The sequence below is a fragment of the Myodes glareolus genome, chromosome 27 (assembly GCF_982192425.1).
Source record: "Myodes glareolus chromosome 27, mMyoGla1.1, whole genome shotgun sequence".
In the NCBI taxonomy this organism is placed as follows: Eukaryota; Metazoa; Chordata; class Mammalia; order Rodentia; family Cricetidae; genus Myodes; species Myodes glareolus.
Window position 1 is genome coordinate 241204 of NC_142052.1, and position 13609 is coordinate 254812.

Sequence of the window (13609 nt, forward strand, 5' to 3'; positions counted from 1 at the left end):
AGGCAAGATAGGTTACTTGGTTTGGCATGAATTTACCAATGAATGCCAGTATCTAGATCTTTATTTAATATTGGTCAAAACTGCATAGAGATGACCTTATTTTCCAACTAGAGAGTCATTCTGGGAGCCAGATAGAAGAAAAGCACTCAAAATCTAACATGCACTTTGCCTAGCAGAGGCTCCTAAGCCTCTACCGTTCCCCACGGAGGAGGAACTAGAGATACTTATAAGCTACAGCAGAGAATTTGGAAATCTGACAAAGGCAATGCCTTTGAGAGCAAAACAACTGGAGATCCAACAGAAGAAAATCTTTAGAGAAAACAGAAACTACTCAATGAGAAGAAAACTCACTGTGGTACAGACATGTATGCAGACAAACACCTATACACATAAAATGTAAGTAAACATAGGAGCCAGGAGAGGTGGCAGGGGTGATGGTGCACATCTTTAGCCCAGCACTCAGAACACAGAGGCAGGTGAATCTCTGTGTGTTCCACAGAGCCACATAATGAGACTATGTCTCAATAGCAAAAAAATAAATATTAGGGTCTGAAGTGATGGTTTTAGCAATTCAGAGTACCAGCTGCTCTTTCAGAGAACAAAGATTCACTTCCTAGCACACCCAGCAGCTGACAACCGGCTGTAACTCCAATTCCAGGGGAGTAATTTCTGGACTCTGATCTGAAGTGATGGTTTTAGCAATTCAGAGTACCAGCTGCTCTTTCAGAGAACAAAGATCCACTTCCTAGCACACCCAGCAGCTGACAACCGGCTGTAACTCCAATTCCAGAGGAGTAATTTCTGGACTTCAGGCACCAGGAACACACTTGGTATATTGGCAAAACAATCAGATGTTTTAAAGAGTAAAAATAACAAAATAAATTTTTAAAAATTAAAATAAAGCTGGGCAGCAGTGGCACATGCCTTTAATCCCAGTACTTGGGCGGTTGAGGTATTGAGATCTCTGTGAGTTTGAGCCCAGCCTAGTCTACACAGTGATTTTAGGATGGCCGAAACTACACAGAAAAACTCTGTCTTGAAAAGGCAAAAAATAAAATAAAATAAAGAGTCTGGGGCTGGAGAGATGGCTCAGAGGTTAAGAGCACTGATTGTTCTTCCAGAGGTCCTGAGTTCAATTCCCAACAACCACATGAAGGCTCACAACCATCTGTAACGAAATCTGGTCCCCTCTTCTGGCCTGCAGGCACACATGCAGACAGAACACTGTAAACAAAATAAATAAACTTTTTTAAAAGAAAGAGTCTGGGCTAAATTATGTCACATAGTTGTACTTGAATTTGCTGATGTAGGGGCATTAATTTATTAATTTACCATATCCCAAGAGTATGTGATTGTACAAGAATTAGTGAAATGATCCAGGCATGGTGCCACATGCCTATAAATACAGTATTTGGAAGACTGAGGAGGAGGATCTTGAATTTGGGTCCAGCCTAAGGTATATGAGAAACCCTGACCCCAGCAGATCTGGAGCCATAGCACAATCCCTGAGCACCCTGACTCTGAACCCAGAGCCAGTGAAAGAAACACACCAAGGATATGGAACCTGAATCAGCAAAAGAAACACCTTATCCCTGAACCCAGAACTGGAGAAAAACACCCTGACCCTGAAACCAAAACCAAAGAAACAACACTTGCTCCCTAGAAGCAGAACCAGTTAAAGAAATATGCCCTGACCCTAAAATTAGAGCCAAAAGGCTAAAAAGGACCAGTGGAAGAAACAGTTTGGCCCTGAAATCAGAGCCATCTCTGCCCCCCCTCCACCAAATGAAACACAAATCCCAAACAATCCATGAGCAGGGAAGTAGCTCCCTCCTCTGGTGTAAAGGTGTGACCTCCACCTGACCTTAGCAGGAAACAGTCTCCTTCAGCCAAGAAGGCACAACTGCCTCTGACCTTCCCCTGAATTTAACCCATGGGGCGGGTTCAATCAGAAATGGGTCCCATATCACCCCACTGAGAGAGAGACCAGTCAGGAACAGGAAACACCTCACCCCCTCCTACACACACACAAACACACACACACACACACACACACACACACACACAGGGAGGGGCCAATCAGAAGTGAGTAAACAACCTCAGGAGTCCTCTGCAATTCCCCTAGACCTAAGGCAGCCCATCAACTCTGTCCAGATACCCCTAGTCAGAGCCTGAGCCAATCCCAAATCTGTAACCCTGCAGTTTTGGAGGGCTTGAGTCAACCCCAAATCTGTAGCTATGTAGGTTTGAAGTCCCCCAAGTCCTTCACATCTTGCCTGGCCGCTATAAAAACTGCCTCTCCACACTTCTCAGGGCCTCCCCTGCTGTGCTGCTGCTACTGGTAGTGGTGGTACTGCTGCTTTGGATAGAGAGAGGCCCCAGTTAACTCGCATTAAAAGACTCTTTGTTTTTGCGTTGGATTCAGTCTCGTGGTGGTATTTTGGGTATCTGGACTTTGGGCATAACAGTATATTGAGCACCGATCTCAAAAAAAAAAAAAAGGTGAGTGAATAAATGAATGAAACAAGGACAAAGGAAAGAATTTAGGTAGGTAACTGAATACAGAACCCACATGTCTAAGCTAATTACAAATTACAAATGGCTGTGGTCATTGAATGAGAATGACCCCCATAGGCTCATATGTTCCCCAGTAGATGGAACTGTGTGGGAAGGAGCAGGAGGTGTGGCCTTGTTGGAGGAGGCGTGTCAATGGCAGCTAGCTTTGAGGTTTCAAAGCCCACACCATTCCTGATGTTCTCCACCTCAAACTTGCGGATTCGGATGTCAGTGCTCAGCTACTGCTCATACCTGCCTGCCTCCATGAAGGTCATCATCATGAACTCACCCTCTAAAACCATAAGCCCCAATAAACTCTTTTTTTCTGTAAGTTGCTTTGGAGATAGAATCTCGTTATAGCAGTAGGAAAACAATTAAGACAATGATGCAATTAGCTGAATTTTCCACATTAAATCCACATTTTAAGAAGAAGTCTTGGGTTAGAGAGATACTGTGGGACAATCGGTGGAACAATCTTTGTACACTGTAAATAGGTATTGCTCTTATTGTTAATAAAAAGCTGACTGACCAATAGTTAGGCAGGATTTTCAGGGCAGAGAGAATGCTGGGAAGAAGGAGGGTAGAGTCAGAGGATTTGCCTGCCAGATGGAAAGGGAGCAGGATATGAAGGAGAGGTAAAAGTCAAGAGCCTCAGGGCAGCACCTTAATTAATTTAAGTTGTAAGAGCAAGGTAGTAATAAGCCAAAGCTATCAACCAAGCATTTAAAATTAATAATAAGTCTTTGAATGGTTATTTGGGAAGCAGCTGGCTGAACAGAGCTGATCATGGTCCCAATGAAAAACTCCACCTACAGGGTTTAGTCAATACAATATTCGCTGTGCAAGCATGAGTTCAGATCTTAGTCCTCGGTGTAGGAGGGTCATCTGTCTAGGTGTTACTTTCATTGGTTAATAAAGAAACTGCCTCAGCCCTTTGATCGGCCAGCCCTTAGGTGGGTGGAGTAGACAGAACAGAATTCTGGGAGGAAGAAAGCATAGTCAGGCAGACACCATGCTTCTCCTACCCAAGACAGACGGTGGTTAGACTCATGCTGGTAAGCCACAGTCAAGTGGCGATACACATTAATAGAAATGGTTAATCAAGATGTGAGAGTTAGCCAGTAAGAGGCTAGACCTAATAGGCCAGGCAGTGTTTAAATGAATACAATTTGTGTGTTGTTATTTCGGGTGTAAAGCTAGCCGTGCGGGAGACGGGCAGGACGAAAAGCAGGCCTGCTCGCCTCATCACTACAAGTACTCGTGTAAGAAGTTAGACACAGCAGGTACCTGTAACACAAGCATTAGAAAGACAGGATCCTTAAGCTCTCTGGCCAACCGGTCTAGTCAAACAGATGAGCTCCAGGGTCAGTGAAAAGCTGTATCAAAAAGTAAGGCAGAGGGATGATCAAGATGGCTCAAAAGGAGAAGGCACTTGCCAAGCAAGGCTGACAACTTGACTTTTATTCCCAGAAACCATGTAAAGGTAGAAGGAGAGAACCAACCTCTACAGAATTGACCTCTGACCTCCACATATAGGCAGGCACACACATACACACATGTCATAAACACACAATGGTAAAAATAAAGAAGTTGGAAAGCGATAAAGGAAAACATCCAATACGGGCCTTCGGCCTCCTTGAACTTGGCAGTGAACAAAGTCTTAGTGACTTTCTTGTGATAAAATCAGCTTAAGGGACAAAGGGTTGAAGGTGGCTGACAGTTCAAGGATATAGTCCATTATGGAAGGGAAGCTAAGGACCTTGGTCACCTCACACCCACAATTGGAAACAGAGATCAATGAAAGGGTCATTAGAACTCCCAAGAAGGTTGTGACCCACAGGTTGAGAACCTCTGAGTTACATGGTCCAGAATCTCAGCCAGAGAATGATGCTATTCATAGTATGTGGGTCCTTCCATTTCAATTAAATCAATCAGGATAATTCTCCATAGGCATGACCGAGGCCTGTCTCCCAGGTAATTCTAGATTCTGTCAAATTGACAAATAAGACAATCATCACATATGTGAACATATACACAGAGCTACAACAAAGACAACACATGGTTAAGAGAAATTCAAAGATTTGAAATACCATTTTTATTTATTTTTATTTTTTTAAATATTTATTTATTATGTATACAATATTCTGTCTGTGTGTATGCCTGCAGGCCAGAAGAGGGCACCAGACCTCATTACAGATGGTTGTGAGCCACCGTGTGGTTGCCGGGATTTGAACTCGGGACCTTTGGAAGAGCAAGCAATGCTCTTAACCACTGAGCCATCTCTCCAGCCCTACCATTTTTATTTAAGACAGGCTCTCACCTAACCCATGTTGATCTGGGATTCCTTATATAGCCCCAAAGGACCATAACCTTCTTGTCCTTCTGCCCCCATCACCTTTGTGCTGGTATAACAAGCTTGTGACACTCCATGTTTTAGTTAGGGTTTCTATTGCTATGAAGGGACACCATGACCGCAGCAACTCTTATAAAGTATAACATTTAATTGGGGTAGCTCTCATACAGTTCGGAGATTAAGTTCATTATCATCATGGTGGGACATGGTGGCATACAGACAGACATGGTGCTGGAGAACTAACTGAGAGTCCTACACCTGGCAGGCAACAGGAAGTGTTCTGAGACACTGGGAAGAATTTTGAGCATATATGAGACATCAAAGTCCACCTCCACGGTTACACACTTCCTCCAACAAGGTCACATCCACACCTCCTAATAGTGCCACTCCGTTTGAGGGCCATTTTCTTTCAAACCACCACACTATTACAAATCTTGATTTATTTTATTTTATTTTTGCCCTGAGTTGAAGTCTGGGGAAAAAAAAATACATCTGAAATGTTATAGGGTGTTTTGATTTGATCAGTTTGCTACTTGAAGAGCATAAGAATAAAAATACATTTCATTTTTCTTGACCCCAAAGCATAAACCAGCTTTGATGGGGTTTCCCTGACAGTCTGACTAGGGAGTTCTCAAATGTAAGAAGTGGCAAAAACAGACTAAAGCAGCAGATTGCCCTGAGTTCCAGGCCTACCTGTGTTACAGAGTAAAGAATTCTGTCTCAAAGAGGGATTGTGGGAGAATGGTATTCTTAGATCTTGTTATGTTTGTAAGTATCAAGATGTAGAAGAGAAAATAATTCTTTTTTTTCATTATTATTCACTGAGTGATAGGATGCAACAAGAAAGAGTCATATGTCCGAACATGGCCAAAACACAAGCATCAAATTGATAGGAAACCCATTTCAATTAATATGCGCTCTTACCTATAATAAAAGGCAAAAGAAGTTCTCACTCAAGCGCAATTAACAACTAAAAATGCAGTCTCTGTGTTTTTAAGTCCTAAAAAACCTCAGAGCTCTTCGCCTGTGGCAAGACGCTTCCCCGGCGCCGGTGGGCGGAGCGTCCTCCCGGGACGGTGGGTGAGGCGGGCTCCGCCCCAGGGCGTGGTCTGCGCAGCGCTGCGCCGCACGTGTGCGAGCCCGGCGGCTGGTGGGAGATCTGGTACGAGTGAGTTTCCTCGCGGTGTAGCCTTTGCGGACTGGCGCTGGCTGCTGTCTCCTCCGAGTGGCCGCCGCTCTCCTGAGTCCAGAGCGAGCGCCTTCTTTGCCGCTTGGCCCGCGCCTTCAGGCTCCGGGTAAGTGCTCGGCCAGGCGGCACGGCCCCAGGCCTCCGGAGAAGCACGCGGCCGGGAGGGTGGCTGGCCGCGGTCGCAACCCGCGCCGTCCCCGGTTTTTCCGCCTCCGGCTCCACAGTTCTCGCTCTCTGGTATCTGCTCCGTGCTCCCCGATCCAGGATCCCAGATCCCTAATTCCCGATTGGTGCTCCCGAACCCCGGCTCTTCGCCCTAATCCTGGCTGGTCGTTAGGCGGCGCTGCGTCCCTAGCCCCTCTTTAGCCGCTGCTCTGTGGACCGGAACCTTTTCCTCTCCTTCCTTGCGTGGAGGTGCCTTAGGCGCTCCCCTAGCTCATTTCCTTCTTAGAAATACAGACCAGCCGTTTTCCCAGCTCTGCTCAACCTCCCAAATTGTCCGACCGGCGTGCACGGGTCTGGACTTAGTGCTGGTATTGGCCGCAAATATTTTACGTTCTGGGCCGACCTGGGGCTGCTGCTCTTCTTACCCCAAGAAAGCAATCAGGCTTTCTTTGGTCTTTTCTCCAGCTTTTGCTGTGCAGGCTACTTACCCTTTGGTCCTTACCACAAGCCCTAAACTGAGGTGGCTTTAAAAAGCACATAGTTATTGCTGTTAATCAGCGCCTGTCAAGAAAGTAGGATTGGGAGAGAGTTACAGGCCACTTCTTAAAATAAATAAATAAATAAATAAATAAAAATTAAAAATAAAATTTAAAAAACCCTAAAATGTAGGTGTTGTTTTGATTTATTTCCACTCTAAAATAGCAGCACCACCAACAACAACAACAAATACAAAATCTGTGACCGGCTGTAAATTGGTGTACCCAGGTGGCAGGGCAATGTTTTTATTGAAGGAGCTGTCAAAATTCAGACTGTTTGCTATAGTGAGAAAGAGGGAAATCATGTCCAATAATTAGCAAATAGCCAACAGACAGAAATTGTTAATTTAACAAGCTTATTTGAGCACATAGTTTTGAGACAAGACTTACTGTGTAGGCCAGGCAGGGTGGTCCGAACTAAAGATCCTCCTGCCTCAGCCCTCCAAGTGCTGGTCTTACAGGAGAAGGACATCCACTGTATCCCCCTCTGAACTTGTCTCTCTCTCTTTTTGTGGAGGAAGGGCTGAGACAGTCTCCCTATTGTGTAGCCTTGCTGGCCTGGAACTCTCTGTGTAGACCAAGCTGGCCTGGAACTCATGGGCTTGGGCCACCACACTCTACTGTTCAACATTTTTGTTAGAGGATGGGGCAATACAAGGCACTAATGAAACTGAGATTTTGCGCCCTGGAAAGAAATTAGCCTAATTTCTATCTGTGATCTTTACAGGTTTTATTCTGCCCCCATGGGACTCTCAGAGTCTACTGAGAATTTTTCAGGTCTACTTTCTTCAAGCCTTTAAAACATCTTTATGGAGGCTTCACACAAAATGACCCTTTCTGCTCATCCATCCCTTACTCTGCTTTTAACTGGCTTACATGTCCTCACACAGGGTTTGTTTAATTGTATTCTGTTTCTGAGAACATCCCCTGCAAGTTTATTTTGTTTTTGAATATGTTCACAAGTAGAATGTCATCTGTTTCATTGCAAGAAGTCATCCATTTTTATCCAGTGCCTACACAGGATATATATACTCGATATATGTTAGAGTAAATTTTTCTTTCTGAATAGAATGTGGGGTGTGCTCTGCCCTCAAAGAAAGTGTTTCTAAGTCATGTGTGCTGCTGCAGGCCTCGGCAGGAGGATCACAAGTTCAAAAGCAGCCTGTAAGGGTATTCTAAGCAATTTAGGAAGACCCTGTCTCAAAGTAAAGACAAAGGTCAAGGTGGTTCATTGTTAGCACACTTGCTAACATGCACGGCCCATCATGAGACCCTCCCTGTCTCAGAAAGCAAAAGTATTTAATGGAGCAAACCATGAGTAAGCATCAACAATAGCTCAGGAATCAAAAAGCAAATAAGTATCTTGGGGACCGGACATGTTGGCACATGCCTTGAATCCCAGCACTTTGGGAGGCAGAAGCAGGTGGCCAGCTTGAGCTACATGGTCAATTCCAGGACAGCTAGGGCTATGTGGTGAGAGCCTCTCTAAGAAAGAAACAACAAAATCAGGTCTAAGTTATGTGTCATGTCCCCTCTTTTTGCCAATGAACAAAGTTGAATGGAGGGAGATATTAGATATTTGTCCAAGGCATCATATTTTATTTTTATCAACAACTTGGAAGAGGATAGTCACCCACTCACTAAGTTGCAAGATCTAGGATCTTGTTCCACGTCATAGAGGAGATCTGGTGTTCATCGGCATCTGGGAAAGAGATCAGTGGTCTGACTAAAGTCCCTGTGCCAGGCTGCATGCATGGCTCTTGCTGGCTGCGCTTGCCCCTCTGCTGAGTGTTGTGGCCTATGAACGGGTATCAGGATCTCTTCCCAAAGAGTCCTTTGATAGCAGCTAGGAGTCTATTATTATAATTACTTCTGTCAGTGATTTTTCAGTTGGTCATGTCTATGCCATAAAGATCTGCCAATTTTTAAATAATAATAAGTTTCCCTTATTTTTATTACCTTACCATGGCTGTTTCTGGTTTTTCATTGACCATACTTAGACTAACCATACTTGGGATTAGAATATTTTTGGAACTCATTTATGGTTTTTATGGATATGTTGGCTAGGTTTGTTAGTAAGTTCACTCTTCTGTCTCTCTATGTAATAAAAATAGGAAAATGTACACCCTTATTTTAGTTTCAGGTAAGATCAAGTCGATGTGGGTGGTGTTATATAGCCTGGTAGTGGGACCAGGACCTATCCTTGGTGCATGAGCTAGCTTGTTGGAGCCCCTTCCCTATAGTGGGATGCCATGCTCAGTGTTAATGCAGCAGGAAAGGCCTGGTCCTGCATAAACTTAATGTGCCAGGCTTTATTGACTCCCTTTTGGAGGAGTAGATGGAAGGTGGAGAAAAAACAGCAGGAGGGGAGGGAGGGGAACTGTGGTTGGTACATAAAATGAATAAAAAATTTCAAATAAAAAGAAAGATCAGTTAGGTAGACACACAGCACCCAGAATGTTTTGATTGCTCTATTTGCCCCTCTCCTGAGGGGCAAATACTGGGGAAGTATGTATAATGTCTTCTGTTTTGCTCTGTACATTGTACTTTGTCTGGTTAAATAATAATCTGTTTGGGGGCTGTATCTTTTTAAACTGTGGTCAGATACATAACATAGCTGGCCTAGTGAAGCACATCCACATCACATCCACAGTCACAGCACTCAAGAAGCTGAGGCTGAAGAATTAAGAGTTAAAGGCCAACCTGGTATATTTACAGTTTCGGTTTTCTTTTATTTTTCTCTTGTGTCTGTGTTTGAGGGAAATGCAAAGGGAGGCCAGTGGCCAGTGTCTTGGTGTCTTCCATCTTTCTCTGCCTTAGTGGGTTTTTTTTTTATTTTTAAATTTGATTTGTTTATATTTAATTGTGTGTATGTGTGTGCTCATCAGTGCACATGTGGAGGTCAGAAGACCACTATGGGAGTCTGTTCTCCCCTTCTACCACATAGGTCTGACGGTCTGACCCAAGCCAGGCCAGGCATTCACACTCCCTTCCCACCACTGAGCTGACTTGTCTTTGCGCCTTAGTTTTTGAGAACTCTCTCGCTGAATATGGAGTTCAACAATTTGGCTAGATTGGCTAGCAGTGAGCCCCAGAGAATCCTTCTGTCTCCACCATACCAGGCTCCAACTTAAAAAAAAAAAAGTGCTAGGGATTAAATTCAGGTCCTCGTGCTTACTAGGAGGTGAGGTGGGGTTCCCCTCTGTATGCTATCAATATGTTTGATGTGGGATTCCCTTCTGTATGCTGTGAATATGTTTTATTACAATTGGTTAATGAATAAAGCTGTTTCAGCCATTGTGAACAGAGATGTATAGAGAGAGTAGACAGAGTCAAGGAGATGCCATGTAGCTGGTGAAGGAGAAAGATGCCCACTAGAACCTTACCTTACCAGTAGGCCACAATGTGGCCTATTAATTTGGTGTTACGCAAATTAATAGAAATGGGTTAATTCTAGATGTAAGAGCTAGCTAGAAATATGCCTAAGTCATTTTCCGAAGAGTGTTTTGATTGATATACTCTCAGTGTGATTATTAGGGTCTGAGCAGTTGGGAAACAAAAAACCAATCTCTGACTACAAAATAGCACTCATGCATTTTGGAGTAACCCACATGACCAGCCACATACTTTGGATCCAAGTGCTTGTATGCCTGCTGCTCAGCACCCTGCCTAGGCAAGAAGCTGGATCGGGTCTGCTAGGAATGCACAGTCAGGAAAGAATGGTGAGTTCCCGCTGCCATGCACAGAGACATTTCCAGGTTGCATGGCAGAATTAGCTTTTACTGAGACATAAAGGGTTTACGTGCTGCATGGTGCTTCCCAGGGCTAAGGTGGTGAGCATGGCTCCCACCCAGCAGTCCCAGAGCTGCTGGTAAAGGTACCTCTACCATATTGAAAGACCAAGAGAGGTGGAGCCAGCATGCATGGCTACCGCAACTACACTGTTTGCCATTTTAAAATGCTCCTTGTCAGAAAAGGATTTCAGATTCGTAATAGGACAGATTCAGACACAAAGAACCTCTAAATGAGACACAGTGTGTTTAAAATTGTGCATAGGCTTGGGAGAGAGGAAAAAGAGTATAGACTATTATAAAAAGAAGTCAGTTAAATTAATATAAAGAGTATAGACTGTCATAGATTAAAGGAGTAAAGAAAAATAAGCCACATAAAGATTAAAAAAACACAGAAAGTCTGTATTATGCATATTATTGTGTTTTCTTTGAATTTTTTTTTTACCGCAGAAAAGTATTTGATTCTGGGGGCTGCTAAGTTAAACCAATATAAAGGTATGTTGACTTCAAATTTTGTGTCTAAGCATATGTTGCTTTGAAAAAGAGGTTCTGTTTTTGTTTTAACAGAAAATGAGAACTTGTGCATTTCTTCCAGGTTAATGTGGTTTGATGGAAGAAGACCCCCCCCAAAAAATGGTTTCCATTTACCCCTAAAAATACTCAACCCAACAAACAGCAGGAAGCAGTTTGGAGAAAACTATGCCCAAATTTCCAAAATGATTGTTTATAAATGCTTATTTTTACTTTAAAAGGGTTGATTTTAAGTGATTAATGGTTACAGTCCAGTCAATTTCTTAAAGAGAGAGAGAGAGAGAGAGAGAGAGAGAGAGAATATACAGAGACGAATACTTTGCATTGGTATGGATCTTGGACTTTTGATACAAATTTAAGGTCAATTTTATTGTATGTATATCTGTTCTTGTTTAAGGTATTTTTAGACAGCTCATTTAAAAATGTAATATATAATTAAAAATTGTAGATTAATAGATAATCATTTATTAGTCAAACTTATAGTGATGATAATTAGGTTTTCTTGATGTACAGAGAAATATTTCAGATGGATAGGTATTCTTTAAATCTTTCAGAGACCTGAAAAACATGGTGTTTAAAAGATTTTAAGAATTTAGGCTTTTCTCGACAGTTAGGCATGTCTGCTTCTGGCAGCACCAGTTGCTTCAAGAGGATGATGGACACCAAAGAGGCTCCTTGTGGAGTTTACTAGCCATTTGAGCAAGAAACTGCTCTTTCCTGGACTGCTTGATGGTATGCTGTATGAACTGGACTTGCAGGACCCACTGAAAAGTGACTGAACATTCCAAAACACGGGATGGACCTTCAAGGTTCCTGCTTCACAGAAGAAACTGTCAGACATTCTGCAGGATACAGAAGAAAGTGACTGACAAACTGCCAAAATAGGCAGAACTGCCTTTGAAATTTCCTGCTTCGTGGAAAAGTCTGCCAGATACTATGGGCCTGTCGGCTGAAGATGGGTGCCCCAACAGTGCAGAAGAACTCTGGGTGACTGTTCAGTCAGTAAGATGACTCTGTCAATTCTAAAGTTTTGGAAGTTGTTTACAATGCACTTCCTGTTTACTTAGGTAATACTGTATCCTTCTGGGATCTTTGAAGAGTTGAAGACTGATAGATTTTTCCTTAGTTATGATAAAGGATAAATTAAATATAATAAAGCTTTAGATTCACTAAGATTGGATAGATGATTAAATATTGTAACTAATTCTTGTTTGATACCTATTTTGTTATATGTAATTTTACAATGTTAATGTTAAAACCTTCATTTTTAATTAGACAGAAAAGGAGAGATGATGTGGGATTTCCCTCTGTATGTTGTGAATATGTTTTTTTTTTTTTTACCATTGGTTAATGAATAAAGCTGTCAATGGCTTAGCAGAGCAAAACCAAGCAGGAAGTCCAGAGATCCATAGAGTAGGCAGAGTCAAGGAGACACCATGTAGCTGCCAAAGGAGAAGGATGCAGCAAAGGAGGACGCCCACCAGAACCTTACCTTACTACCTTACCTTACCCGTAGGCCACAACCTCGTAGTGATACACAGATAGTTAGAAATGGGTTAATTCAAGATGTAAGAACTAGCCAGAAGTATGCTTGAGTCATTGGCCAAACAGTGCTGTAATTAGTATAGTTTCAGTGTAATTATTCAAGTCTAAGCTATCGGGAAATGAAAGACCAGTCTCTGCCTACAAGGAGACACCTCACTGGCTAAGCCACCATCCCTTGCTGGTTTTGAGTCTGAATCTCTTATAGCCCAGGCCGACCTTGAACTAGTCCTTTAATTTCTACCTCTCAAGTGCTGAGATTACAGGAGTGTGCCATCATACCCGGCTGATTTCCTAGGCACTACATAACAGTACCCCATAGCTCTCGGTATGGTGTGGGTATGCTCTCGTTAATGGCTGCTGTATTTTATCAGTGTTGGAAAGATAATACACATGCCTGGAACAAGGTTATAATAAAACAGTGGTGGTATTCAATGAAATCTCAGCTATAACCACCTAGGTCCTCAACTAGAAGTAACCACCTTTTGAAGTTCCTAGTCACTTGTATCTACATATTCAGCTTATTTATATTTAATTTGTTTTAGGTGTATGCATGTGCCTACACATCTGTGTGTATACAGGCACAGAATCCCCAAGGACTCACATTGTACCCGCTACATGTGGGTACTGGGAGCTGAATGTGGAACCTCTGAAAGAGCAACAAGAACTCTTGACTTCTGAGCCGTCCCTTCATCCCCCGAATTTATATTCTCTTTGGTTTGGTTTGGTTTTAATTTTTAAGTTTTTTATATATGAGAGTTTGGCCTATGTGTGTATATAGATACACCACGTACATGTCTGGTTTCTGCAGAAGTCAGAAGAAAGCATCAGATCCCATGAAACAAATTTGAGATAGTTGTGAGCCACCATGTGGGTAGGTGTTAGGATCCAAACCCAGGTCCTCTGCAAGAAGAACAAATGCTATTAACTATTGAACCATCTTGTC

General features: G+C 42.8%; 1 protein-coding gene across 1 annotated transcript in view; it reads left to right on the forward strand.

The window, feature by feature from the left end:
- Positions 1-6015: 6015 nt before the first annotated feature.
- The window catches only part of Pus7 (pseudouridine synthase 7), a 53747-nt gene continuing 46153 nt past the window's right edge, over positions 6016-13609 (forward strand). Inside the window, exon 1 of the mRNA XM_087902466.1 lies at positions 6016-6204. The gene's annotated coding sequence lies outside the window, so the exon portion shown is untranslated. The remainder of the gene's footprint in view (positions 6205-13609) is intronic.